Source organism: Ischnura elegans, chromosome 2 (genome assembly GCF_921293095.1).
Source record: "Ischnura elegans chromosome 2, ioIscEleg1.1, whole genome shotgun sequence".
In the NCBI taxonomy this organism is placed as follows: domain Eukaryota; kingdom Metazoa; phylum Arthropoda; class Insecta; order Odonata; family Coenagrionidae; genus Ischnura; species Ischnura elegans.
Window position 1 is genome coordinate 11,070,919 of NC_060247.1, and position 27,028 is coordinate 11,097,946.

At 38.0% G+C, this 27,028-nt stretch overlaps 1 protein-coding gene across 2 annotated transcripts in view; it reads right to left on the reverse strand.

Annotated features, from left to right (window-relative positions):
• LOC124153381 (inositol-trisphosphate 3-kinase B) overlaps nucleotides 1-27,028 on the reverse strand; it is a 590,159-nt gene that overhangs the window by 41,115 nt on the left and 522,016 nt on the right. The window lies entirely within an intron of this gene.

Below are 27,028 nucleotides of genomic sequence, written 5' to 3' on the forward strand. Positions count from 1 at the left end.
GTCGTTAAGCAAGTCACATAATGGTGATTATGAAAAAACTTTAATTATTGCATTCAAAAGTACTCTCTCATAAAATATACCACCTGTTTAATTTAACTTCGTTCGTAACTCGGCTGCTCATTCAGATAGGTTTTATGGATCACTAATCCACAAAAAGGTAGTCACGGGGTATTTTAACAATGACACATTGAAATGATTCGTTAACAGAGACATCAAGACATTTTAAAAAAACAAAATGAGTCAAAACGAGAAGGAACAAGATTTCACTGCCGAAGAACAACTGACATTGGCCCACTTACACAAGGCTGTATTTTTAAAAATTTTCTGTTTACACACACAAATTTCGGATGCTACTGAATTCAACGTGCAACTGCACAAATCGACATTAATTTACCAATTCGTCATTTTTACACACCATGGAGATTATGATTCATTGATTTTGTGCTGTTCCAGAAAAAATTAGATAGTCTAAATATTATCATTGTTATTATTATCATCATCATTATTATTATAAATTCTATTTACACTTAGAACAAAATTAATTGAGACTTATCCAAATAATTTCAAATACTATAAGTATAACTTGAATAAATAGTAAAGAGCCGCTAAATACATAAAAATAACATTAATGGCTGTATCTATAAACCGTGATCAACCAACAAGGATACATTTTACTTTTAATAACGAAAGCAAATAGCACTCATAATCTGAGTAAAGAGGGGAAAAGCTTTCGACAAAACGATCGATCATTATACCATTAGGAAAGTGGCTTTACCCGCACGCATGAATGAATTGAAAATGGCCAAGTTGAGAAATCTACATCGAGAGACGCCAAAAACCACAATGCTTTCTTTTATATTCCAAACACATTCGAGAATGTAGTAGAAGATTTCAATAGCAAAGGTTTGAAAACACAAATACCACAAATAGCTACTGCGACAGTTGTTGCCTCGGCTACTCGTCTCAGTTTATTTAGGCCAGATAAGATAATTTCTAAAAGTGACTGTCTAGAATGTTGTCAACCGTGCTACGGACGACGAAATAGGCCATGCCTAAGACGTCACATTTTAAGTACACACACGCGACTATTACTACTGCGCGCTAATAACCGCTGGGTGCAGAGATCGCATTCATTTTTGTGATTTAGGGCGGAGACAGAAATTAAATGCATGCACGGACAAACGGATTCCCTAATCTACAGCGGCGCTAATTTACAACTCATAAACGTCTAAATATTTTGATAATTTATTCAAACACATGAACATAAAACAACAATATTTTCAATGGATTTAACATTCAAACATTCAATAATATTCCCAATCAAATAACGTAATTATAATACGAGGGTTGTTCAACAAGTCTTTAGAAAAAGGTATAAAAACAAATTATATCGGGTCAATTTTTTTATGTTTTTCATTATTGCCTTTACCTTTATATTATCCTTTCAGCTCTAAAACATTTAGTAAGCATTTTTCCAAGCATTTTAAACCGTTCAAAGAGTAAAATTTCGGGATATCCACAAAATTGATATTAGTTTTGGTGATGACCTCCTCCTAAGACGAAAACCTTTGTCCCTCAAGCCATTTCTTTAAGTTTTGAAATAAGAAAGAGCCACCGGAGGCCAAATTTGGTGAGTTTGGCGATCTTTTTCATATTTGAAACTTTAATTCCGTAATTTTGGCTATTGCAACTGAACTGATGTGCAACCTTGCATTGTGTTGTTGAAGGAAAAACATTTTCTGGTTAAATTAGGACGCTATCCTTGATTTCTCGCAACAACCGGTCCAATAATATTGCATAACGCTCTCCCGTTATTATTTTTCCCTTCTCCAGGTAATTGATGTAGATCATTTCGCATACACCCATCGTTGCCATGACCAGACCGGGCCATTTCACCATCATCGAATGATTTGGAGCCAGTTTATCCTAAACATTCCATCACTTTACCTCTTCTTTTGTCTCTAAACTGTAGTGATGAATCCATATTTCATCAAAAGTTATATATCGACGCGAAAAATCCTCAGGATTGCGAAGCTAAACTGCCAAAATAGTCTCCGAGTTGACCACACGATTGCGTTTATTCCCCACTGTGAGTCAACGCGGTAGCGATCCAGCCAAGATTCTTTCATGCCCAAATTTTCTTGCAAAATTAAAGCAATTGCTCATTACGATATGCCTGTGGCTTCACCTTTGTCGCGCACTTTGATTCATCTATCAATAAAAGCCGTATCATGGATTTTTCCAATCATTTTGAGGAAACACTACCACAGGACGTCCGGTACGATGTTCATGTTTTCGGATGTACGATGTGGTTAAAATTCATTAACCCGATTGTGAATAGTCACAAATACAAAAAAAGATGTGGTCTGAACTTCATGCAACTCAGCTTTGATTTTCTTCAGCGTAAACACTTTCAAAAATAAATGTTTGATCACCGCACGAAACTCCATTTTATTCATTTTTATTAACAAATTAAAGTTGTTCACTACAAGTGGTAACAACAATGAAAATCATGGGATGGATACAGCTGAAACTTTAATAGCTGGCTAGTCATGAGTGCGGCTTTCTGGTTAACCTTCCTTTTTGATACTAACAATAAGAGAGCAATTTCTCGGAGATTCTAAGGACTTATTGAACGACCGTCGTACATATAATGGATTCTGCCACAGGTAACGAGTTGGCATTAAAGCACAGATTTCATAACCACGACATTACAAAAACCTACGGGAGTAATCACATCTTTTAGCAATTTTCTGGTTGAAGCAGAGAGAAGATTATCGATAAAAGAAATATCTAATGGAATAGAGGGATGATTAGAGGCAAATCCGATAACCTCAAGATAAAGCAAAAGCTTTGAAGCTAGTTGACCTAGAATCAACAAAGTAGACATGCACAATAACTTTCTATAATTTCAAATAATTACCAATCTCTTAGCCGATCGTTTTTATAATTTAAGCTCGTTTAGGTAGGCAGGTATTTGGAGGATGCTGAAGTATTTGTACCATAGTGAAACCCGGAGCCGGTACTAGTCTTCTCTAAATGAAAGGCAACTTGAGTAGTCATAGCATAACGCCCCATGCGTCGGACGAAGTTCTGACAACTTGAAGTTACCTCCACTCAGCAAGAAAGCATTGATCGGTCAGTCCCTGAAAATTATCGACCACCGCCAACATTTGAACCCGGGCTCCCTGGGTGGGAGGCCAACACACGAGCTCGCACTCCTTTTAAACTCAGAAGATAGTTTATATACTACAACGTTCTACAAGAACTGATCTTTCCGATCCATTAATCCTATGCCATCGTGCATAGATTGTTCATAGTTACTATTTCCAGCAAATGGAATTTACAGCCTCATGATGTTAAAACATTGAAAGTCGTCGCAAGCTTTAAAAGAAAAGTTTTCAATTTAATAAATTCCAATACGTTGAAATGATAAGATAAATTTATTGTTGTTGATTTTATTGTTGAATTCTCATTCACTCTATGTAATATTGTGTGTGCACATTATTCAAGATCTTCGATAAAGTGGTTCAACTCCTCTTCCAATAAGTTTTTCTTTTCGCCTTCCACTTTGCAAACACGTTTTTACCTTAAGATTTTCATTTCCACGAGTCGAAAAGTTTTGCCATCATGTGCAATTAGAAAAAAAACAATAAAAAAACTTTCCTTTCGCCCGAGCCGAGAAAATTAAATAATTTAACATAAAAAAGGGAGCATTATATATCAAAAAAATATATAGCTGGCTCCTCGAATTTATTTTCCTCATCGTCGAAGTAATCAAATCAACGTTCTCACAATTTGAAGACCTCGTGCCTGTTCTCGCATACTTTCCTCCGGATCTCCAAGTGATGCAACATTATCAATACATTTTCCAAGCAGTTGCACCCATGCATTATTTTATTATCTTAGAAACTTTCCCGCCATCAAATGCATCTATTTGAGGAAGATGGGATCCTCTATGAGATACGTTGAAGAATTTCCTTCCTCGAACTATGCACACTGCAAAAATTCAACCGAACCGTGATAGCGAAGGATGCAGCAGTAAACAAAACTCGTTAAAGCTAGAAATCGTTGGAATACAAAGATGCATTCATCACTACGAAGATTCACTCGGAGTGCATCCATCGTCAAGATGAAACGGTGCATTGCTAGTGACAGGGTTGTACATCAAAACTAGGAAGTAAGATGGACTTTTCCGAACGCGCTCATAAATCTTTTTCGAGATAATCCGGGGGAATCCTCAATAGTAAAGGCCCTTTGAGATCGAGGGCAAAGAAAAGCCAGTGCGCAATTCTTTTCCTTGAAGACTCGCTGAAGCTTAGAGATCTGAGCCATTCCATTACTTCCTGCGACCACGCACCTCATGGTGTACCTCACCGCTATCGAATGAATAGGTTAAACGTTGATACAAAATTGAAGGCAATTAAGTATAAAAATTCTAGATTAAATTTCAATGCTACTATGATGTAGCATTGAAAGATAAACTTATTAATCCAAACTCACCTGCATCTTGAAACTATCTAAAACATAAAAATAATTAATACTATAACACCATCATTATGGAAACATATGTAGTGCTGATGATGTTGTGGAAGGCTATGAATAGAATGAAATGAATGAATTCAGTAATTTTGACACTTTTAAGTTATTTAATTACAAAAGTTATTCTCCCAATGCCTTTCTTACATACGTATCCAGTCAAACATTAACAGATCATTAATTTGATTAAACAAAGTTAATGTTTTTATCTATGCATCTCTTATACCGTTTTATATCTAATTGCAAACAAGAAATTATGCTGCTAAATGCACTTCCTAATTGCGGTCATTGCTGCTATGGCATTAAATATTTAATGGTACATGTCCATTTATTTCATTTAGGATATGGATTATATTTTTCCATTAGCCATTGAAAGTAATCACAGTTATTTCCACCGGGTCAGGTTCTCCAACTCCATCTCGGCCGACGTTTCGATGAACGAGTTGTCCATCGTCATCAGGGCATGTCATCAGTGCTGATGGTATTTTACCGTAATATTTTGCAGGATTTTTTGAGATTAATAAAGTATATAGCGAAGATAATGGCGTTGAATGCTTTGTGATAAATACCACTTAAATATCTATTAGTATCAGCTAGGTTATCTACCGCATATCCTGAAGTGGTGAGGTCTTCATATCCCTCACCTGCATCTTAAGACTGGGTATGGTAAAACCAATGACAACCATTCCCTACAAGAATTACGCTGAGTGGTTTTCAAATCACTTTACGAAGACGTGGATGCGGCTATCATAAGTTGGCACCAAGAAGCAAACACAACTAAATGTCGCACAAACAGCAGCTGAATGAGTAAATAGCCATCTTAAAAATTAAAAAATGAACCTTCCTGAATGAATTTGGAATACTGAATATTAATAATTCAAATGTTAATATTAATAGACGGTTTGGACGTAGACTAACCGTATTTGTGCCTCACTGAATTCCTGAGTTTTATGTTTTCCGGCAACAACAGATAAAACGTAAATACGTTATTACTAAAATTGCATTTTTTCGACTGTTCACAGCAAATTTTTCAGCTTTAAAAGAGTTTTGTGTTCCATCTCATTATATCTTCATCTGACCACATGATTTTATATTCAATTCTATGCTTTGCATGAATGGACAAATGTTGTTTTAGTATTTTTTTAATATTGAAATTTCGCGATAAAAAAATGCGCCACATTCAAAGCTCCCAACGGATGAGAAGCACGCATTTTTAATGCTTTCGCTGACCCCCATAAAACTCCAAAATTCATGTCCACAACAGGAGCACTTTTGCCCATTTTATTTTTTTCCCTTATTCCTAGGCGGAGGCGCGGCGCACATTTCCCGCTCAATCTGGTTTTCTTCATTCGAAGACTTAAATATTATTTTACACAATACTTACTTATGGAAGACTTATCTACATATAGGTTACTCTATCACAGAAAGAATCCTATTTTTTCTACTGATATTTCAATAGATTAAAGTAATTTCTAAAAATCAAAATGAAATCACCAACGGTGGTTAAAAGCGCTTTGAATTGGCAAGAGGGTATTACGAGACATAAGAGAAACTTTGTCTTTCATTGTCCCAAATAAATAGAAAATACAATACATGCCGCGCAACAACTATTCATAATGGATAAAATGTTGTAGAAAACAGAAAAATCAAAGAATAGAATGGAATTTATTCAACTGACATGAAAAAAATCAAAATTTTACTTTCATAACTGTCGATAATTTTTTATGAAGATAATTCAAACTCTTATTTAGTCTATCACGAAACTTGCTCCCGCTTTAACAATTACTTTTACATTTTTAATGTTACCATTGCCTGATAATTTACTTAATTAAGTTGTCTGGGACAGAATATGCGTTCAAATAATGAAAAAAAAGCTTAGATATCCCATCAATGGCCATGATCCTATCATTGAAGCCAAACAATTGATTTTTACGCAAAATTGGAATAAACTACCTTCGAAAAAGAGACTTGGAAATTGCAATCATGTGAGTCTCACTTCAGTAACTTTGAAAATGAGCGTTTGCATGTTTTTTCTCCCATTATTTCTCTCTCTGAGCCACGAAACGTCCTCGGGCGGTTATCTCGATCCCAGCGGATGGCACCGCCTCTGTGACGCACTTCCGCTTCGTCGCCGGATGATGACTGACTCTCATCCCAACCCTCTCACTCCCTCGTGATTAACCCCCTTCCCTCCCCCTCAGCTGACACCCCCCCCCCCACAACAATCAGCCGCATTTGCGCCGCTCTCCTCGCGTTACGTACCAAATGAATGTTATTCTAAAAAGCAATTTAACTATCAAGATTTCAAATCAGTTTTATGTACCAGAGTATTTATTTTAGCTGTATAAATTTAACGTCGATTGATCTCAACTTTACCATGGCTTAGTTTTTTTTTATTTTATTACTTTTTATTCCTTTAACACTCACCAAAGAAGTTGATGACAACATATCTTTAATTATGTTATTTTTTATTAACGAAACTTTATATTGTTAGAATCAGCCTATTTTAAAGTGCCCTTTTTTGACTTCTTTTAAATTTTCAATTCTGATTACCAAAATATTATGTTTTAACGTTTTCATTCCAACTTTTAAAGCATCTGATTTTTATTCATGTCCTTCACTGATTGGTGAGAATGCAGCCTATACTTTTATGTATTATCAAGGTATTTTATGTTGCTTCAATAAATTATTTGTTTTTCTTATTTTTTATTTTTCATATACATATCGTATATGCTGGATTTCCTTAGATGAACTCGAGTGAAGCAAAGAAAAGATTTGACCAGCCCGAAATCCAATGACCATTGAATATCCACGAAGCTGAACTAACTGTACTAGAAAAAGTAAATAATGCATACGGCTATCATATTTTGTACTGTAAGAATAAACTTAAATACCTATGTGAAAGAGCCCTGGCACGCGGGATGAGGGGGCTGTAATGTGGCCTAACCCGAGCCAGGCAAAATAAAACAAAAGTCAAGTCAACTTACAACAGCATAAAAAATACAAGTATAAAACATATAGCACTCAAGCAGAATAAAATTATTATTTTGGTCGATTTTAATCTTTTTAGTGATTATCAATTATCATTGCACCATAAGTATTTGCAAAAGCTTACAGCGGCTCAAGAAGAATTTTTAATTGTTTGATCCCCAGCGGGCGTATTCCTTCCCTGAAATAATGCTAAGTCATATCACTCATTCCGAAGTACGCCTCCTGTGTTGAACGCCGTTCCCCAGCGGAGAATCAAGAGATTGAAAAAATCAGTTGATAAATGGTTCATGTAGGTTAATGTAAAGCAATTTAACTACATGGGCCAGTTCACGTTCATACGTCCTTTAGCGTTCATACGCTTATCATCATGGCTGGAAGAACTTTCAAGTAGTTGCAAAATATGATTTGCCATAAAAGTGTTTTAAAAACAACAATGTTAATGGCCTCCCCAATGTTTTCAACACTGCACACTAGGCCGCACCTTATTTTTCATAATTGCGAAAAGTTATGGTTTTCCTAGTCTCGAAATGATCCAAATGAGGTTTATATTCACGTGTTAAAATTTGGTTACTTTAAAATGACGGCAACCCGTGCCCCAAGGGCCCTAAGTACTAAGGATCCTCAATTGAGTTTATTGGGGTCGAAAAAGTGCTATTCTTATGTAAAACGTAAAAGTAAAGATCCATTGGAATAATTTTCTGTTTGTTTTGACCTATCTCTAAGCGTTTAGGAGATATCGTGCGTCGTAATGCAATCCCCCCCCCCAGGGCGCCACCCCGCACCGTGGCACCGCTGGGGTACGGCCCGCACCACTTACTAGAGACTTCCCCTCAACCCCCTCCCCTCCCTCGGCAAAGACTTTGCTCCTGATGACAAGATTTACATGCTAGTGGTACAGAATTGAATAGGTTGTTCCTCTTGTGTCATGATTAATCTTGTTAAAGCCTATAATGTCAATTTTAACCCTTCAACGCCTATGTATTTAGTACCAACCCCTTAAACCTTGATTTTTTGCCGCCATACGGCCGCGAACCATTCCAGCAGGCTTTGTTCCAAAGTGCCAATTATGTACAAAATATTATAAGCATCTGATACAATTGTGTCTATGAATTATAAAGGAATTAAGGGAATGAGCAGGACTTCCAGGGCTCCAACAGTAGATAGAAATATTCAAGGAAGAAGAAACGAGGCAGTCAGTTCACGGATGTAGATCACTATGTGAAGCGATAGTTCTTTTGATTAGTGTGCAAAGGATAGAAGGTGCTAAGTTTTTTAGGATGTAAGGAGAAAAGTGGTGAAATAAATTCTTTATCATAAACGTGACGTTCATTAGAAAAGACCAACAAGGAAAGGCATGTAATCAAGACTAAATACAGGTATTGAACGTGTTGGAAAAGAAAGTGAAGAAATACTCGGCTCAAATTTACCAAGAGTGAGAGAAGTACTTTCTGTTTTCTTTGTACTGGTTCGAAATTTGTAAGACTTAGTGCGAGAAAAACCGTGAGAAATGCGTCTCATCCATGGTACAAAACTAGAATACCTGTAATTACGGAAAATAAGGCGATTAAAAAGCTAGAAAAATGACGCAAAGAATGGATGAGCGTGCAACGACATAAAGAGAGCGCGAACTACAGTGGAGATGAAGAGAAGAGAATCTTTCGTAACAAAACTTGATGATTTGTTTGAAATTGCAAGGAGCGGTACCATTGAATTTTTGACACACGAGGAGGAAAGTGCAGTTAATCTCTCGAATAAATGTGCTTGGGCTGAAGAAATAAAGTTCTTACCAAATAAAGAGGAGAACGAAATGCAGTTATTGGTGGAATAGATTACAATATATTCAAGAAGAAAGGAAAAGTTGTGGTTCTCCGCTCCTTGTGCTGCATTAGCTTCCAGCAGTGACCCGCTGTTCCTAAAAAGACTTGTTAATTACGAAAGTGTTAGCCTGGACATAGCGAAAGCAGCACAAAAGAGGTTTTCAAACCACTTGGGGTACATGAGTGAGGAGTTGGTAGGCCGGTCATTCTTTGACGGATCCATTTCTAGGTGTGAAAAGAAAAACGTGATACGCCGTATGTGGTCATGTGAAGGAAAATATGATCCACTGAAGAAGGCATTCTACAAACATAAAGACATGACTAAGGTATCTATACCAAAATTTGTCATTACTAATTCGAGAAAGCTATTTAATGCATTGTAAATATGCATTGCATTCTTTGATGTGCACATACGAGAATGGGATGAATGTACAAGAACAATTTGCAAATTATTCTGGGTCATCAAGTGAGAAATGATAGTGCAGCGAGAGAGGTGAAACTAATTCAAGATTTTTAGGCATTCACGTTGAAGGAAGAGGGCTTTCAAAATTTATTACTAACTATAAGTGTGACTTTTCATCGCAATACTGCCCTTACGTGCGGAAAGGCACTTTAATTGCCAAATATGGGATGTCAGTGAAAAATTAGAATTACAATGAAAATGGATTTTATTTTGGTTAATGTACCGAAATTAATGGACAGAGTGAAAATAAATTGATTTCTTGGATTGGAAGTATTGTTATGGCAATTAAATTCTTTCTAAGGTAAGCACATTTCTTCAGAGGCTAGATATTGCCAGTGTGAGCAAAGTCTTTGCCGAGGGAGGGGAGGGGGTTGAGGGGAAGTCTCTAGTAAGTGCTGCGGGCCGTACCTCAGCGGTGCCGCGGTGCGGGGTGGCGCCCTGGGGGGGGGATTGCATTACGACGCACGATATCTCCTAAACGCTTAGAGATAGGTCAAAACAAACAGAAAATTATTCCAATGGATCTTTACTTTTACGTTTTACATAAGAATAGCACTTTTTCGACCCCAATAAACTCAATTGAGGGTCCTTAGTACTTAGTGCCCTTGGGGCACGGGTTGCCGTCATTTTAAAGTAACCAAATTTTAACACGTGAATATAAACCTCATTTGGATCATTTCGAGACTAGGAAAACCATAACTTTTCGCAATTATGAAAAATAAGGGCCGGCCTAGTGCACACCAAATGCGTGTCAAATTGTCCGGTAGCAACCACAGGTACTCTGTTCTTAATTATCCGCACGACCCAAATTTCTCCATGTCAACCCCAACCATATCAAACATTTTCATCGATTTAATCAAATCAATTTAATTTCCACAGAAATAAAATTGCCCTGACCAATTAAGGATTCAGCATCCAAAGCCATTATCAAATCCTAGTTTGGATTGCTGATGATGCTTCTCTAGAGCAATAATTGAATCGATTGAATGAAGGATCTAAGGTTTTCCCGGCGAATAGATTGAATATAATAGACAGAATAATTTCACTTATCCCACATCTTAAGGGTTATACATCATATTTTTAAAATAACGTTATCTTTATTGGCTACATTATCATTCGAAGTCAAAATTTTCCGGAATTAATCTCAAATCAAAACATATATTTCCTCTGGCCGTCGACTCACGTTCATACGTCAATATTATACTCAAGGCTGGAAGACCTTTCTAACGGCAGCAAAATTTGTACAGGCCTCATTGTCATACACGTATTTTTAAAATGACAATGTTGGCAGCCTTTCCAATATTTTCAACATTTTACATGCTTGTCAATTTTCCCGGTAGCAACCAGAGTTTGTGTTAATAAGCACGACCTAAGTACCTATCGCTAAACCATCAAGATTGCGCGCTTTTAAAATACCAATGGTTATGGATGAAAAAAGCAGTTATGCCACATTAAAACTCTTCTTTCGATAAATCTACATCTTCGTGGTTTGAAATCAAAGTTTTGAATACATGACTTCGTGTGTTTCATCAAAAATATGAATTTCTAACTCTCCAAACAGTTTTTTTTTTCGAAAAATTTATGACCAATCGTAGAAATTTAGTGGACTTTTGATTTTATCACAGTTGACATTTATATGACAGGATGAATAAAATTTACTTTCAAATAGCTTTCACCTGTTGATAGTGCTTGGATCCAGCTCCAAATGTATCAGTTATTCTGGCATATACGTGTTTTCGAAATATATATGGTACTTATGAACAAATTATTGCCGCAATTTAAACAAACAGAATACTTAGGAAGCCATTGTTTAAAAATAAAATTCTGATTTGTTTGCTACAAATGTTTATACATGCATGGAAAATTTGCAAATAAAATAACATATTACAGCAAAAGCTGCAATAAAATAATGAATTAAGAGACCTGAAACAAAAAAAAAAATTATTTTTTTTTCCGATATATGTTTTTATTGTTTTAAAATAACAATAATAAATCATAATTTTTTTAAATGATCATCGATTTAAAGTCCGGAAGATATCGTACCAGAGTAGTAACGAATTACTGAAAAAGCCGGATTACAGGAAATCACTAATAATGACACCATTAAGCGGAAAAAGCTACGCTTTATTGTATAAATACATGTATATAATGTATTGTGTACTAAATTGTCACATACACGTAATCGAAGTGTTAGCGTAGAGTAAAACTACAATAAAGAAAAATTAAATTTACATCACAGCACTATATTGTTTCGTATCAATGGTCCACATTTTTCCATTTCAGTGGATGGCATAAAATAGTTTTCTATTTTCGCATGTTTAATGAATTTAATAATAATAATAATAATAATAATAATAATAATAAAATGCCTTTATTGGGCAAGATTGGGACTAGAAAGTCCCATCTTCCATCTAACCTCTCGTCAAATATGAAATATATGCAGTTAAATACATTGTCAAGTTTCTCATGAAATTACAAGCAGGGAAATAACATAAAGGGATATAGAAGTTCCATTTTTAATCAACAAATAAAATTATACGTTAAAAAAGTTACCATTTAGCAAGTGTAAAAAGATGTTAGCAAACATGGGAAAAACCTAAGGATATTGACTGTCGTCCTTATTGGAAAAAACCCACTGCAGGAAAACGCCCACACAAGAAGGGGGCGTGAAAAACCTGCGAAAACCTGCTGAGAGAGCTAATGTAAACCTATCTACAAATACAAAAAATTACAAATGACAATTTGAACACAAGCTGCTTGTATGAAAACGCCGGATCACCGGCAGGGTCGGAAAAGTGAAGTGCCGAATAATAGAGGGAGTACGAACAATTTCAAACGTATTTTAGCACGATAAATAGCCAGCCTGATGATAGAACCTGAGCTTTTAGAAATCTAGAGCCATCTGGATCAACCTGGCGTCTGCGGGAACACGGTTATACTCACCAATTCGCATTCATTCAATCATTCCTCCGCAAGGCCGTGACGTAGATGTTTTTAACGACAGGGGAAAATGGTAATGAAGCAGTCGCGGATCTTTTAGCATGCTGCACTGTTGCAAGTTCACGCCAATAATTGTAAATCCATCCACGAAATCTCACCGTCTTGCCTGTCAGGCATGAGATCAAGTGTCGCTTCCATCATGGACTCTCTGATTTCAACAAGCACATGTGAACCGCTGGAATCGTAAAATGCACAGGCAGAGTGATTACTATGTCAAGCATTCAGTATTCCATTTATGATTTAGGGAGCATCAAGTCTCGTAAATAAGCATTACTTCTGCGAACAATCTCGCGATTTTATGCAATCATCTCAACGCATTTGTTTACATTTCAGTTTTTTCAGCGCAATCATTGTGTCTCCGGTGAAGGAATTTGCGTTTTTTTTTGCCTGTATTCCATTCCCTTGAAGACAATCACCGACTCTTAAAAAAAAAACGTTCAAGAGGCAAGAGGTGGATTCAATCCCAACAAACCCAGAAGATATGCGAGGAATCAACTACAAAATACTAGGGTTTAAAATTTAAAACATCTCCTCGGAACTGAAACATTGGAAAATTAATACGTTGAGTGAATAAATAGTGAATACATTTTTTTAGACGCGTAATCAGGTTTTCCGTTAGTCACCATTACAAAACATGTCCATTGCTACTTACAAAACTTTTATACATAAAAGCAATATAAAAAATCAAATGATTACAGAGGGAAAACATTAAGCCTTAAAATGAAAATTATTTAAGACCAACGGATTGAATTTCTAAACCCTCGCTAACCACAATGCGGTAGATATTATGTCTCAGAACTTCAATTTGGTGGAAGAGAGGTATAGAGTTCAAGTGTTCGTATCCACTCTTAGAGTATCAGCGTGGAATGAGTACTGGACAAATATTCAGGGGAAGGAAATCATTCAGTAAAAATGGAAAGTTGAATAAAAAGGAACATAACAAAGGGTATAAAAAGGGTAAAACATCTGAGGAGTTTCTTATTGTTACCATCTCCCTGGCAACGAAAAGTATCAACCTTAGGGGAAAAATGTAAGACACATTGAGAATTTTAAAGAGTATCGCGTCAAGGTTCAACCCCTAAATGAGCTCTCCACATATTATTAATCTTTAAAGAACTCCGGATTCCAATTGTTAAAAAAGATTCAAAATGAAATCGTCATGCCAACCTTCGTTGATCATCATTATCTTAGTTATCGTAATTTTTAACATTCGACAAAAAGATAATTTTACGAAATGAAAACAAATGAATGCCGCATTCGCAAATGTGACAAGTCGATGCGCTCCGAAAAAGAAAACCCAAGTGAAACAACAAGACCGTCAGTACGAACACAATTTCAAGTTTTAACCCAGTTGGGCGAATCAACTTTTCTACAGTTAAATATTGCGATGGTTGATAATGGTTGATAAATCGTAAAGAGAGGTTACGCTGGAGGCGTCGCAATAAGGAAAAATTGTATAGCCCTCATGGCACTCAATATGGCGCATCATTTGTCTTGGGAATAATAACCTCTTAACGACTTCAGGGGAAGGAGTAAAAAGGACAGAGTGGCAAGAAATAAGAGAGCAGTCATCAAAGAGTAGGAAGCCACGAAGAGTTCGGGGTTAATAAACGGTGCTTTTTCACGTTTGCGTAAATAATCGCACACAATGTACGTATTACCCTAAGAGTTAATAACAGCGTTTGGACATAGATAATGTCTCGCATTTGAGTTCACGCGGATCGGATTTTTCTCGCGCTTAATAATTTGAAGCATTTCAAAAAAGCGTTTTTGGCATTTCTCCATTAGACCTGACTACTCTGTGTTTCATGCATATGCAGGGGTGGTCTGGACATTCTGGCAATTGCTGAGGGCCCCGAGCTTACGAGTCCCCCGACAACAAACGCGTCTATCATGAAACGTATATGAAAGGTGAAATTTAAAAAAAAACTCTTGAAACAGAGTTTTACTGCAATTATAAAATTATGTTTTAGTTTGTTACTTCATTTACAAAAGATTCAGTGTAAAAAGGTAAATGAAAATAAAAATAAAAAGTAAGAAAAAATAATTGAGAACCTGTAGCTTTTTTGAATTGGTCATTCGAAAAGGTAAATTTAGAGGTTCATTTAGATTAAAGTGCAGTTTCAAGGAAAAAATTAACAAAAACGACAAAAGAACCATAAAAAAATATTAAATTCAATAAACTGAGAAATTATCATCGTTCACAGTATTAATTCTAACGAAATTGCTATTTTATTACCTACATAAAATGCTATTTAGGTTTTTAAGAGCGAGAGCATCGTCAAAATCCATTTCCGCGCATGCAATTTCCAAACACATTCCGGGGAAGGACCCACGAATCCCCCGGAGAGGAGGCCCACTCGAGGGCCACCAAGAACATCCCTCTCACAAAGCCACAAAGAATCACGAAAGAAAATCCCTGCGTATATGCTTCAGAGGATGCACACATCCGAGGATTTGGGTAAGTGTTTCGCAATTCTGGAATGTCATCGTCCATTCGCAAGCACCTCGACAGCAGGATAGAGGGGAGGCAAGGAGAGGAGATCAAGAGAGAAGGGATGCTCACTTGGGATGGCGAAAAGCGCTATATTTATAGAGAGAAGGAGGATTTGGGAAGTATGTGATGAGGAGAAGGGAACATGATTTGAACGAAGATGGATGGACGCCGTGCGCATGCTGAAAATGGAATTTCCATGTTGGAGTGGATAAGGGCGCGCGGAATGATCAACATTACCATTTATCTACATCCATGAGGTACCGTGCAAGGCACCACAAGGATGCGTGGCACGGGTAGACACGGTCAGACCAGAAACAAGAAGAGTGCAAAGGACACAAACATCCTAGCATGCAAATATAACTATTATTTTATAATATAAACATATCCCAGGTTGGGCAGAAGCACAGGACACAAAAAGATTTTAAAAACACTCACTGACCTAAATTTTCGGTGGTATACATCCACCTTTCTCAGAGTTAGGTAGGACACTGTGACTAACTCTGGGGAAGGTGGATGTATACCACCGAAAATTTAGTGAGTGTTTTTAAAAATCTTTTTGTGTCCTGTGCTTCTGCCCAACCTGGGATATTTTCATGTTATTTACCTCGTCGAGGAACATTTCGATGTATCTATTATTTTATAATCATATTCGCGAGAGAGAAATCATATTTTCAACAAATTTCCGATCTATATTAATAGTTATTTTTGGCTCTCGACGGGCTAAATTTATACTGGCATGAGCGTTCAATTGTTTAATCTCTTTACCCCACCCTTACTAGTTGATCTGGCTTCTTCATCTGCATCTACTCGGTATTCGACAGGCTGTCTCAGTATTTGGATATCACATCGGGGATATAAATTACATACCGCCCGTCATTAAACTTCAAATTATATCACCCTCGAGGGCTGGGTGGAGCACGCCCTAAAGCGTGCAAAGGGAGTGGCACAATGGCCCGCGGCATAAAGACAGGACTTGCATCCCTACGACAACACCCACCCGCAGAAAAAGTTGCTGATAAAAAGAGAGAGGAATTGAGGTTCCGAATTCACGGGCGGACACGTTTTGATTATATGCTTTTGAGAAAACGAGAGAAACGCATTATGTCCGCTCGACCGAAAATACTTTGAACGATTACTTGGTTAATATAATAAGGTTAGCTGTTGCAAGGAGAGCAGAGGGAATAAATGCAGCAAACCAATATTTAGATTGTTGGCAAATGATAAGGATAACTTTGTTAAAACAAACGCTACAATGGATGACTACAGATTGAAATTTAAATTGTAGATTCCAAAAAAATAAATTTGGTAAACCTTGATCGGTTTTCAACCGGAAACAATTGAATACTTGCGCTGTAATATTGAAATTTCTAGTGTGGGAGTGTAGACCAAAATTTTGCTTACCTTTAACATAATCTCTAGCACAAAAATATCTTCCCAGAGAGAATTGAGGGGGGAAATATTCATATTTGAGATAATTCTAAGTTTACAGGGGTCAACTCCATACATCTACTTCGATGATAACAAGATGATGGCGAAAGTTTTACACGCATATTTCCCCCCAAAAGAAAGGCCGATCAAACGTGACAGATGCTTCCATTTTAAAGTTTCAGATGCGGGTCCTGCATCCTTACTTCACAGCGGAAAGTCTCTTGCCAAATCATCGAGGCGTGAGAAAACCAACGCGTTGGTTTTCGAAGAACCGAAATGACTTTCTCCCCAAAAGTCGATCGAGCCGATATAAAAATCTAATTAAAGAATTACACGCTATAAAAAAACGGGTGATTGGGAGCTATTGGATACTCACCAATTGATCTCAAGCAAAAATAATTGACGGAATACATGAAATAATTCACAAGCCAATCTTGATCAACAGTGGAACAAAAATTGCTCAATTTTACCGTTGTGGATTTAATGGTGCTTGAATGTTGCTTTCAAAACTTCGAACAGTTACAATTAGTCATGGAGAGAGAAAAAAATAAATCTCACATCCATTAGAAAGTGATTCCAAACAAGCCTTTTTCCGATCATGCATTCCCTACGGTCTTTCCTTTGCCGCCAATAAATACATGATTTTAATATGAGGTTCTTGTTAAAAGATTTTCCACATAACTAAAATTAAGAATTACAACGTATGTGGCAAAATTGGTACGATAAACTCCCATGAAATTCTAAGCGATGCATACAAAAATCAACACTATTATTTATTACTATATTCATGAGCAAGAAATCGTATTTCCAACGAATTTCTGATTCATAATAGTTGTTTTTGATTCCCGACTAGCTAAATGAAAAACGACATGGGCATTCAGTTCAGTTTAATCTCTTTCCCGTACTCTTACTAATTGATCCGGCTTCTTCATCCGTGTCTGCTCGGTATTCTACTGGCTTCCTCAGAAGTGTTGGATAAGGAATAAATTATTATACCAAAGAGCTATTTCAACGAGAAAAAAATAATTTGTTAATACGCAAAAGTTGGAAAGTTTTTATTTGATCTACACCGATTCGTATTTGGTTGAGACAATTTTTCCCGTGTAGAGTATGTGCTTGTGTTAGTTAGTAGATCATTTCACACCTGATAGGTTTTTCCTCTCCAAAATATTTTTGCGGTAAAAACAATTGTACATCTACACACTACCCCGCAAGGCGACTCAATAGGCGAGTGGCGGGAGACGTTAGTCGCCAACAAACAAAAAGATAATGCTCTAACGACATTTGACCTTAATTAATTTCTTTTATTGTTCGGGGGAAAAACCAATGCATACATCTGTTCGTTCGGCAAAAAATCTCTCTTAATTTATCGTTTGTGTTGTAATGTAGTGGAGTTCTAATATCTATTATGGCCTCCTTGTCACTCTGAAAGATATATATCCTCAATAGGGTGGTTTCCTGTTATTTTTTTATTGCCTAAATCGAAAATTATTACTCCTGGAGTACATATTTCACGCTTTTAGATTTTTAAATGACGGTATCTATTTTTCGCGATCAAATGAAAAGTGAAAATTTTCAAGCGCGCGAGAGCGCGACGGCGAAGTATGAATGCTGGGGAAAGCCCGTGTGACGTCTGGCTGCTGCTGTGCGAGGCCACCTGGGTGCGAGGCTAAGAACGCCTCTACGATGCAGGCTGCTAGCTGCCGAGCATGGTGGTAGCGTACAGTATCCTGCTAGCAGGTAACGCTTGGCTTAAATAAGGATTATTAATACCCCATGAAATTAAGAAAACTTTCCGGCCATAGGCAATTTTAATAGGCGATTATTAAGAAATATTTCTCTGACCTCTGTGCCACATGCATGCATTGGTAATCTCACACGATGTAAAACTCCTGATTACTCGTATAGATACTAGATCCCTGTGACGTCACGTGGAGTGGCATCGCATGGGCGTAGTGATGGACTTAGTCGGTCATTCTCGTGATCCCAATCACGGTGACCATTCATTTGAGTGACTATGTCATGAACGGGAGGTCATGATTGAATGGGTCATTATTGTGGAAAGTGGACGACAATCACGACCGAGTAGGCAATCACGACCGCGTAGACAATCACGACCGCATAGACAATCACGACCGAGGGGGCAATCACTACCCTGTTGTCAATCATGACCCGCTGATCACTCTCTACTTAAGGGCAATATCAATGTAGCTTGTTAAACGAGAGATGAGTTGTTACTATTATCATTAATCTATAAAGTTTTTTTCATTTTTTAAAACCAGAAACTAGTTAATTTTTATCTTAATTACTTCCAAAACATTTACAAATACAGAATGTACCTTAAATGTTGTTTATTACACTCCTTTCATTTGTTTTTCAAGATACAGAATCAACGATAATTTCCAATCATTCGTGGGGCATAGGGTTAGTGATCAATATTTTATTATGGAAAGTCAATATAATTAATGGAACTGATTGAAAGGCATGAGAGGCAACTGGGCTCTCTCAAGATTTTCGGCATATCACCTGAGATATGAAGGCCATAGGTACCCTGAAATGTCGATTATAGAAAACTTTTACGAACAATTTTTACGAACTTTGCCCCTAAAAGTGATTGCAATACCATGACATTCATCACCACGAGTGAAAGAGCAGTCAAAAACAGTCAATTCAGGTCGCGAGTGACGTTCATCAGCCACGAATCTTCGAAGAATGATAGCGATTGGACTGTGTTTGAGAATGACCTATGCAATGAACAATCACGAATGACCTAATGGCTGGCGATTGACGGAGAACGACCACGATCACGAATGACCTGCGTCTAGAACAATCATGAATGACCGACGATCGCGACTGATGGAGAACGTCCACGGTCACGAACGACCGACGGGAGGAAATGACCCTCTCGGTCATCTGAATGATCCCGTTCACCGATCAATCTCGGAGATGACCCTGGTCACATGATTCGATCGTTCATGACCGACCCATCACTACATGGGCGCCAATCTGGCCTTTTTCAAATAAGGTTAAAATTTACCATTAACATTCGTCTTAACTGGGATTTCAAAAACCAAATAATTTGTGTATTATGAATACACTAATGGTGGGTAACGAATCGCGATCAATGCCTTTCGTTTTCTTTGATGAAGGAAACTACCCTATTGCTCCAGCAACTTAATGCGTAGGGCGCAGTCTCCGAGTCCGTAGCGGCTCCCAGTCTAATTCGTTTAACATATGTGTAACACTTTCTGTAGCCCCACAGAAATTTTTGACGAATAGTGCAGCTTCCCTTTGTATTTATTCAGTTCACGGATTACGTCATTCTGCACCGGATCCCTTGCGCTCGCTATTACAATCAAGGAATATATATTATGCGTATGTATCCAAGGTGAGGCTGGACGAGAGCGAAATAGCACCTATCCTTTTCTCTCGCCTGAAAATCTTCCCGCAAGCGTGTGCTTAATGAATCCTAGCTTCTTCAGGGATCTGCCACAAATATTTCTAATGTGTGTTTCCCACGATAGGTTCAAAGTTATCGTAATTCCTCACTTTATCTGTCGCCTTCATGCTGACACCATTCACTCATGGTGATAGTTGGGACCAATATTTTCCTTGTTCGATTTTGCGTTGTTTTGGATAACAATTTAACTTCAGAAAAAATTTCAATGTTTTTTTAGCATGTGAAAATATCCGCTTTCGGGGTTGTTAGGGCAAAGCACCTACTTGAGAATCCCAGAACTCAGAAACGAGCCATTCAATGCCAGCTTTATTAAAGTGAGGACTTTACGGAGACTTCGCCGTTAAAAATCTTCAGCTTTCAACTACGCCTCTTGCAATTTTATATTTGCTACGATACAAAACCATTCGCTTTCTATCGATATTGCGTACGCTGGGATAGCCAGTTCCTTCGCCGTCACGGTGAACGACAGCCGACCGAAGGCGGAGACCGAAGCGGAAGTCACTGGCGATCTGACGCATTCGATCGACGACCAAAGAAAAAAGAAACGCGAGCGAGCGAACGAGAGTGAGTTGGCGTCACCGTCCGAAAGCAAAGTGCACGACGTCGTTGAACTTGTAAGGCACAAGGGCGTCAGCGGAGACGACGCGTCAGTCTGGGTAGAGTCGCAGCATTCCAACGGTATATATCGAGACTCAAATCACCGTTGGCGGCGCTGAAAGCAGTGACGTAATTTGCCAACATGGCTGACGCATCTAGGATATTGTTGTGATGATAACATAGGTGCAATCAAGGTGCGTATAATAGGAGGTGGTCTCAGCTGAAAGTGGGGGAGGAAGTGCGTGACGTCACGAAGTTCCACATTGCCTTTCGGTTCCTCAGATTTCCTAGGGTTCCTAGCTTCGTGGCTCAGCAATTTGAGGCTACCGTGTACTTTGACTTGAAATCTTTGGGGAACTGGAATATGAGGTTGAAGTAACTTCATAACAATTGAGAATATTTCTTTAGACAGGTAAGTATTGTTTTGTTAAAGATAAATTCACTGCCCTTCAGAGGATCCTTTATAACAATTCCTTTCTTTTACAGAAATAGTTATCACTTCATCCTGATTCGTATTATACCTATTTGAATGTGTCCGTGAGGAATATGTATATCAGTAGTCCACAAAGATTGTTACCAATGTATTGACTAAAGTCATTAATGTGTGGCTATATTTAACTTTGGTTTGCACTCTTAGGTGGAATGTAATACGGGGTTAAAGTCCCTTCCTTATAATGGAGAATCTTTCTTTCCGCCGCTAAGTTTAGTTTTTTCATAAATTCAATGCCATTCTGAAATCCTGTTTTAAATTTTGTTTCTTTCCAGAAATGTCAATTGTTTCAGCCTACCTAGAGAATTAGTATATTAGACGCACCTTGGGTGCAATAGGATGAGTCGTCGAGACACTGCGATAATTATAGTAGAAAATATCTAAGAAGATTTTCTTGGCTTTGAGGAGGTATTTCAATTCCCACGGGAAACGACAAATAGCAGCTAAGATTAAGGAATTAATAAATTTCAGTTGAAATATCCTCTACCATCTCACGGACATTACTCAAAGGGTTCCTAATGATCATAAATGAGTGACTGCGATAAAAATAACATTATTATCAGCCGGCTAGAAAAGAAAAATTGCAATACGTCGGAAACCCCAAGCGCATTAAACAAACAAACCACCGTACCAGTAAAAGATGAATTGTAGCAACAAAAAAATGGCATCTGAAAAGGCATTTTACATGACTATGAATGCTTAAAACATATTAATTGCGACGTAATGATGGCTTAATACCAAAAATATAACTGGAAAAATCAGTAAATTCCCAGAAATACCAATGATTTGTCAACGTGGTTGCCTTGGGTATCCTCGGAGCTCTACTTCCGAATTCGGCCAATAGTTGGCGTATTGCTTGTGTCAGAATTCTCGATTGGCGGGATGGTTCGATAAAGTAAGACGGGCGATCGACGTGCGGTGAGTTGACGGCCGCTCCGGTCTGATGCATGTAACAACGTGCGGTGGACAGGTCTATCGAGGTGCGTAGGTACTCGGCGTCCGGGCGTGGAAAACCAAGAGACGAGGTTGAAGGTCAGGAGCGAGCTCGCGCCAAACAAAACAAGAGGCGCAGCAGACTGCTCGCCCCCACCACAAGGGGAGACGGACGGACGGCTGTTGAGGTCAGAGCGTCGGCTTTCGTGTGGGGATACGCGTTCGTTCGTTCGCATCATTTGAGCGCGGACTCCCATTGATAAACGACGAGGAAGAGGCACACCTTTGTCAAGGGATAAGCTATATTCATTGCTTCAGTCAGAAGCCCGTATAGGACAGAAGTTATGCCCTTATATTACTAAAAATACTGTAGGAAATAACTTCAAACTGTAAATGTTAAACAGAACTCTGAAAATAAGAAATTGTTATCCCACCGTTCTTTTTATTTAGTCCTTTTTTGTTTGTTTTTTCGGTGTTGTTCTACATTAAGGATACCCCCCTTACTTGGGACACTTACTTTTCTAACGCCTGTACCATGTTAAAAATAAAACACCCTAACTTGCGACAATAGCTGGTTTTTCATTCACAATTGTCACTAACAAAAATTTCCTCCAAAAAAACACATAAACTTACGAAAAAATCAAATAAGTCGGCACTACTCTTAGAAGAGAGCATGATTATGCAACAATAGATACCGCTCTGAGCACCCACACTGTTTAAGTCATGGTGACCAACCTGAAAAATTAAGGCCTCCTTTTCTCCTAAGTTAGATCCCTGCCCCAAGTACAAGATAATGACCGAACTGTGACTTTTAATGGCCACTGCGAATGCGCAGCTACGAGGAATTTATAAATAGGTGTTGGCGGCGGGGAAAAATCCTCGCCTGCTGAACAGAAGGTCGTGGGTTCGAGTCCCTCCTTGGTAGGTTCCCCTGTCCGCGTTATGGATGTTTGCGTGCGTTTACTTGTTAGCTTTTCATTAATAAACAGATGTTAAGGCCTTTACAGTGTGGTTTTCGGCGGCATGTATATAAACTTAAGAACATAACTATATAAGCCTTTAATACTATTTTAAGTATATTCGTCGATAAAAGTTCAGGCAACTAACTCCAATGAGAATCTAAGCAATACAAGGATTCATCAAAATTATTATTTATGATTAGGTATATTCATGATTGATAAGGTATATTCTAAATGATTCATTTGATTTAGTTGTTTTTGGTGTACAACCACCAAAACTTTTATTGAAGTGCGCGTAAAACACCCAAACTAAACCCTCAAGTGCTTAGTATTTATCTAACTCTCATTAGACTAGGCATTAGGCTACTCCATCTATAACTACGCCCGTGTAAGAAATTGAGCCGACAGCAAGCAGGCGCCTTTACGACATTCACAGAATTTTTAAATAATTTATTTGTACTATTTTACACAGGAATTGTGACCACGGATACCAGATAGATACGACGAAACTTCTCACTACTTTAAATATTCATTCATATAACTAATTTTTCGCATACAGCCGTGACGCCACTTTACAGTGAATTTTTTACAACGACATGAATTAGACACAATACAGTAACAATATAAAAACAAACAAAGAATTAAACAGTAGGGAAAGTATAACATTCAATTGGCAGACGGGACAGAGCTTGTGCGGTGAATTGTATGCATAACAGGTAAAAAGGATCATGACTTCGGGAAATGTCTTATTATACTCATTTGAATTATGTCTTGTAGATGCCTCACTTCATTGATCTGTGCTAATCGATCTCATTGGGTTTTTACAGAGGCCCTGGGTAAGGAACCCCCCGGTATCTGGAACGCGCGACGCATTCTTAGTCGGACGGGATACGAGTTGAAATGTTTACAATCGGTAGATACGCGAGCGACTCGAATCTTTACGCTCCGGAAAACAAGGAGTGCAATGTTTGTACCGAGGTTATTAGACGGCACGAGGAGGCGCGCGTAACCGAGAGACCGGTCGAGATAGATAAAGCAGCGAGATTTACGATCCGGTTACGAAAAACCCGCGATCAAACTGAGAAGTACGCGACAGAAGATAATCTCGGGTGCACGATAAAGTTTCCACGAGTTAATTTCGTTATGTTATTGTGGAGGGAAGAAAAATATATTAAAATCCTCGCAAAGTTTATCAACCGAGTTTAACGACTCCGTCGCGACGATAGGAGAGAAGAGTGCAAATAGCGTGAGGCAATAAAAAGAGGGCAAGAATATTTTTATTCACCAATCGCGGAGTGTTAATGGCCGTGTTTATTTCAACTCTCGGCCATCTTCTAACCCTGAAGTAGACAGCCTTCCACCGCATGGTCAACGGTAAGAGAGATATATCACAGATATTAAACTACGATCTCCTACCCCTGCCTCGACCCGGCGCTAACGACGCTTGAGTTAGTAAAAACACTGACTATAAACACAGTGTGTAGCCTGAAAATTGAAATAATTTATTCAGAAATGATTTTTAGCAAGCATTTTTACACCGCACCGGAATCAATAACACTGACGTGACAGAAAAATGTCGGTGGGCTTTTAGTCACTCGGTTATTACAGAGTTCAGCACGCATGATGATGGAGGATGCATCCAATTAATTGAAATCACAGATGTACAACAAAAAAAGTAAATAACAACTGGAGTGATTATTTGGAATTTAAATAACAATTATCCCAGAGGAGTTATTGACTCAAATCATTTAAAAGATTGCATCTACAAAATACTTACCCTGCGAGCCACCACAGTTTGGCAGGGGGAAAAGGGGAAAATTATACCGTACCTACTTCCTCATTCCAGGAGCGTAACAGAAGGTGATATTTCGCTTATTATAATTCTTAATATGTGTAAGGGTCGATGTAAAAATGTCAGATATCTTCCCAAAATTTCGCAATAACCAAATACAGAGCATTGATTGAGATGTAAAAACAAATTTTGCATGTTCTCTGCATTACAACTTGATAAGATTATCCCATTAATAGTGTTTCATTTTTGATCTTCAGTTTCAGACAGCTATACTTGCGTGATTTTTTTTTAACTTCATCACACACTTCAGAATGTACCATTGACTTGGGAACCGCTCAAGTCCTATGGCTCGATCCCTTGGTAACCACATCTCTCTTATCCTTGGACAATGGTGGTGACCACGCCAGTGACTTTAAAAGAGTCACCGTTTGTTTTCGGTAGCAAAAGTGGTCATTTTTCTTTTTGGGTTCAACAGCCAAAGAGTGAGTGCCCTAAGTAACCCTATATGTTAAGTGCCCACAAAATCTAAAGGCCTGGTTACACGGTACATTAGCACGTAAAAGTTAATTTACGTTTGCGTGAATGATTTTGGTGGACTGGAACGGAACACGTACGAATGCACGAACTACCTACATTAGAACAGGTGCTATTTTCCGTTCATGCATTCGCACAAGTTGGGTGGTTACACGGTGCATTTTCGTATTCATTCACGCGTTCATACATTTAGACATTAACCCGTACGTGTTAATGTATCGTGTAAGCAGGCCTTAAGAAATGATATTTTCACCAAGATATTCGGAATTTTTTTTATATCCCAAAATTTTTATCATGGAAAACCCACAAGGCGAAATCAAATTTTCGGTTTGAATACACATCATGAGGTCGAAATGTCAAAATAATAATGAAATTTAGTAAACGTTAAACAAAACTCACACCCTTTTCCAAAGCATGCGCCAAAATATATCAAAAGCGCATGATTATAGCTTTTAATATTAGAGAGATCAAAACTGACATACGATTAATGGAACAGGATGAAGCATTGGGATGGACCCGTACACATAAAATGAGGGAGAAATTCAACGCTGCCTACTGTACTACGCTGATACGGAGGGGAATGGAACGACTTTTACAGCTGAAAATTTCCATGTAGTACATCCTGTCTGGTCTCGAGTCTATTTGTTCGCGGATATTTGCATGCGGCATGGCCCCGTTTCGCGGTCCACTTCGATGTTGCTTCAATTGCTCGCCATTCGCGCAGTTTGCCCGACTTGGGAAAACCTATTCGCACCTCAAACCAAATGAGTGCAGTGACTTCTCCGTGAATGCTTTCACCGGCACCCAATCTCGAATAAATAGAGTCATTACCAAAAAATATAACCTCCCGTTGAAGTCGTGAAAACTTTCGCGGTCCATCTGTTGCCAATTAATAAAACTTTTAGGGTGACCCCTACCTTGTGGCTAAAAAATCAACGTATCCTCCCATCTACCGGGGACCTCTTTAGGACTGATGTGCTTTGGAAAGGTGCATCGGTTTATATATCGTCACGATAATAATAATAAGATGTTTTTACTCGGGCGAGGTTGAGACTATGAAGTCCCCTCTTCCACCTAACCCCTCGATAGCGTCAATGCAAACATAATAAAAATGGTATAAAAACGTTTACATTACAAAGGATATACAATATACACTATTTGTGAAATGTCAAAAATATAAAAAACTATATGTGAAAATTTTATGCAAAAAAGATTTCTGTTTGTGGGAAAAACATAAGGATAAGGGTGTAGCATCCTCCAGCGAAAAAACCCAATTCAGGAAAACGCCCATACAAGAAGGGGGGCGTGAAAAACCTGCGAAAACCTGTGTACAAAACATCTCGGTAATGTCAGTCCAAAATGTAATTAATTTTCAATTTTTATCCATAAAATCTTGCATTCATATATAAGACTTTCTGCTGAAGCCTATATCAATTTGCATTTCTTTGTATTATGACGCGAGAAAAAAGAATTTCTGGTAATTTGAGTATTAACAACCAATAATATCTTATTAATATTGGCCATAGTT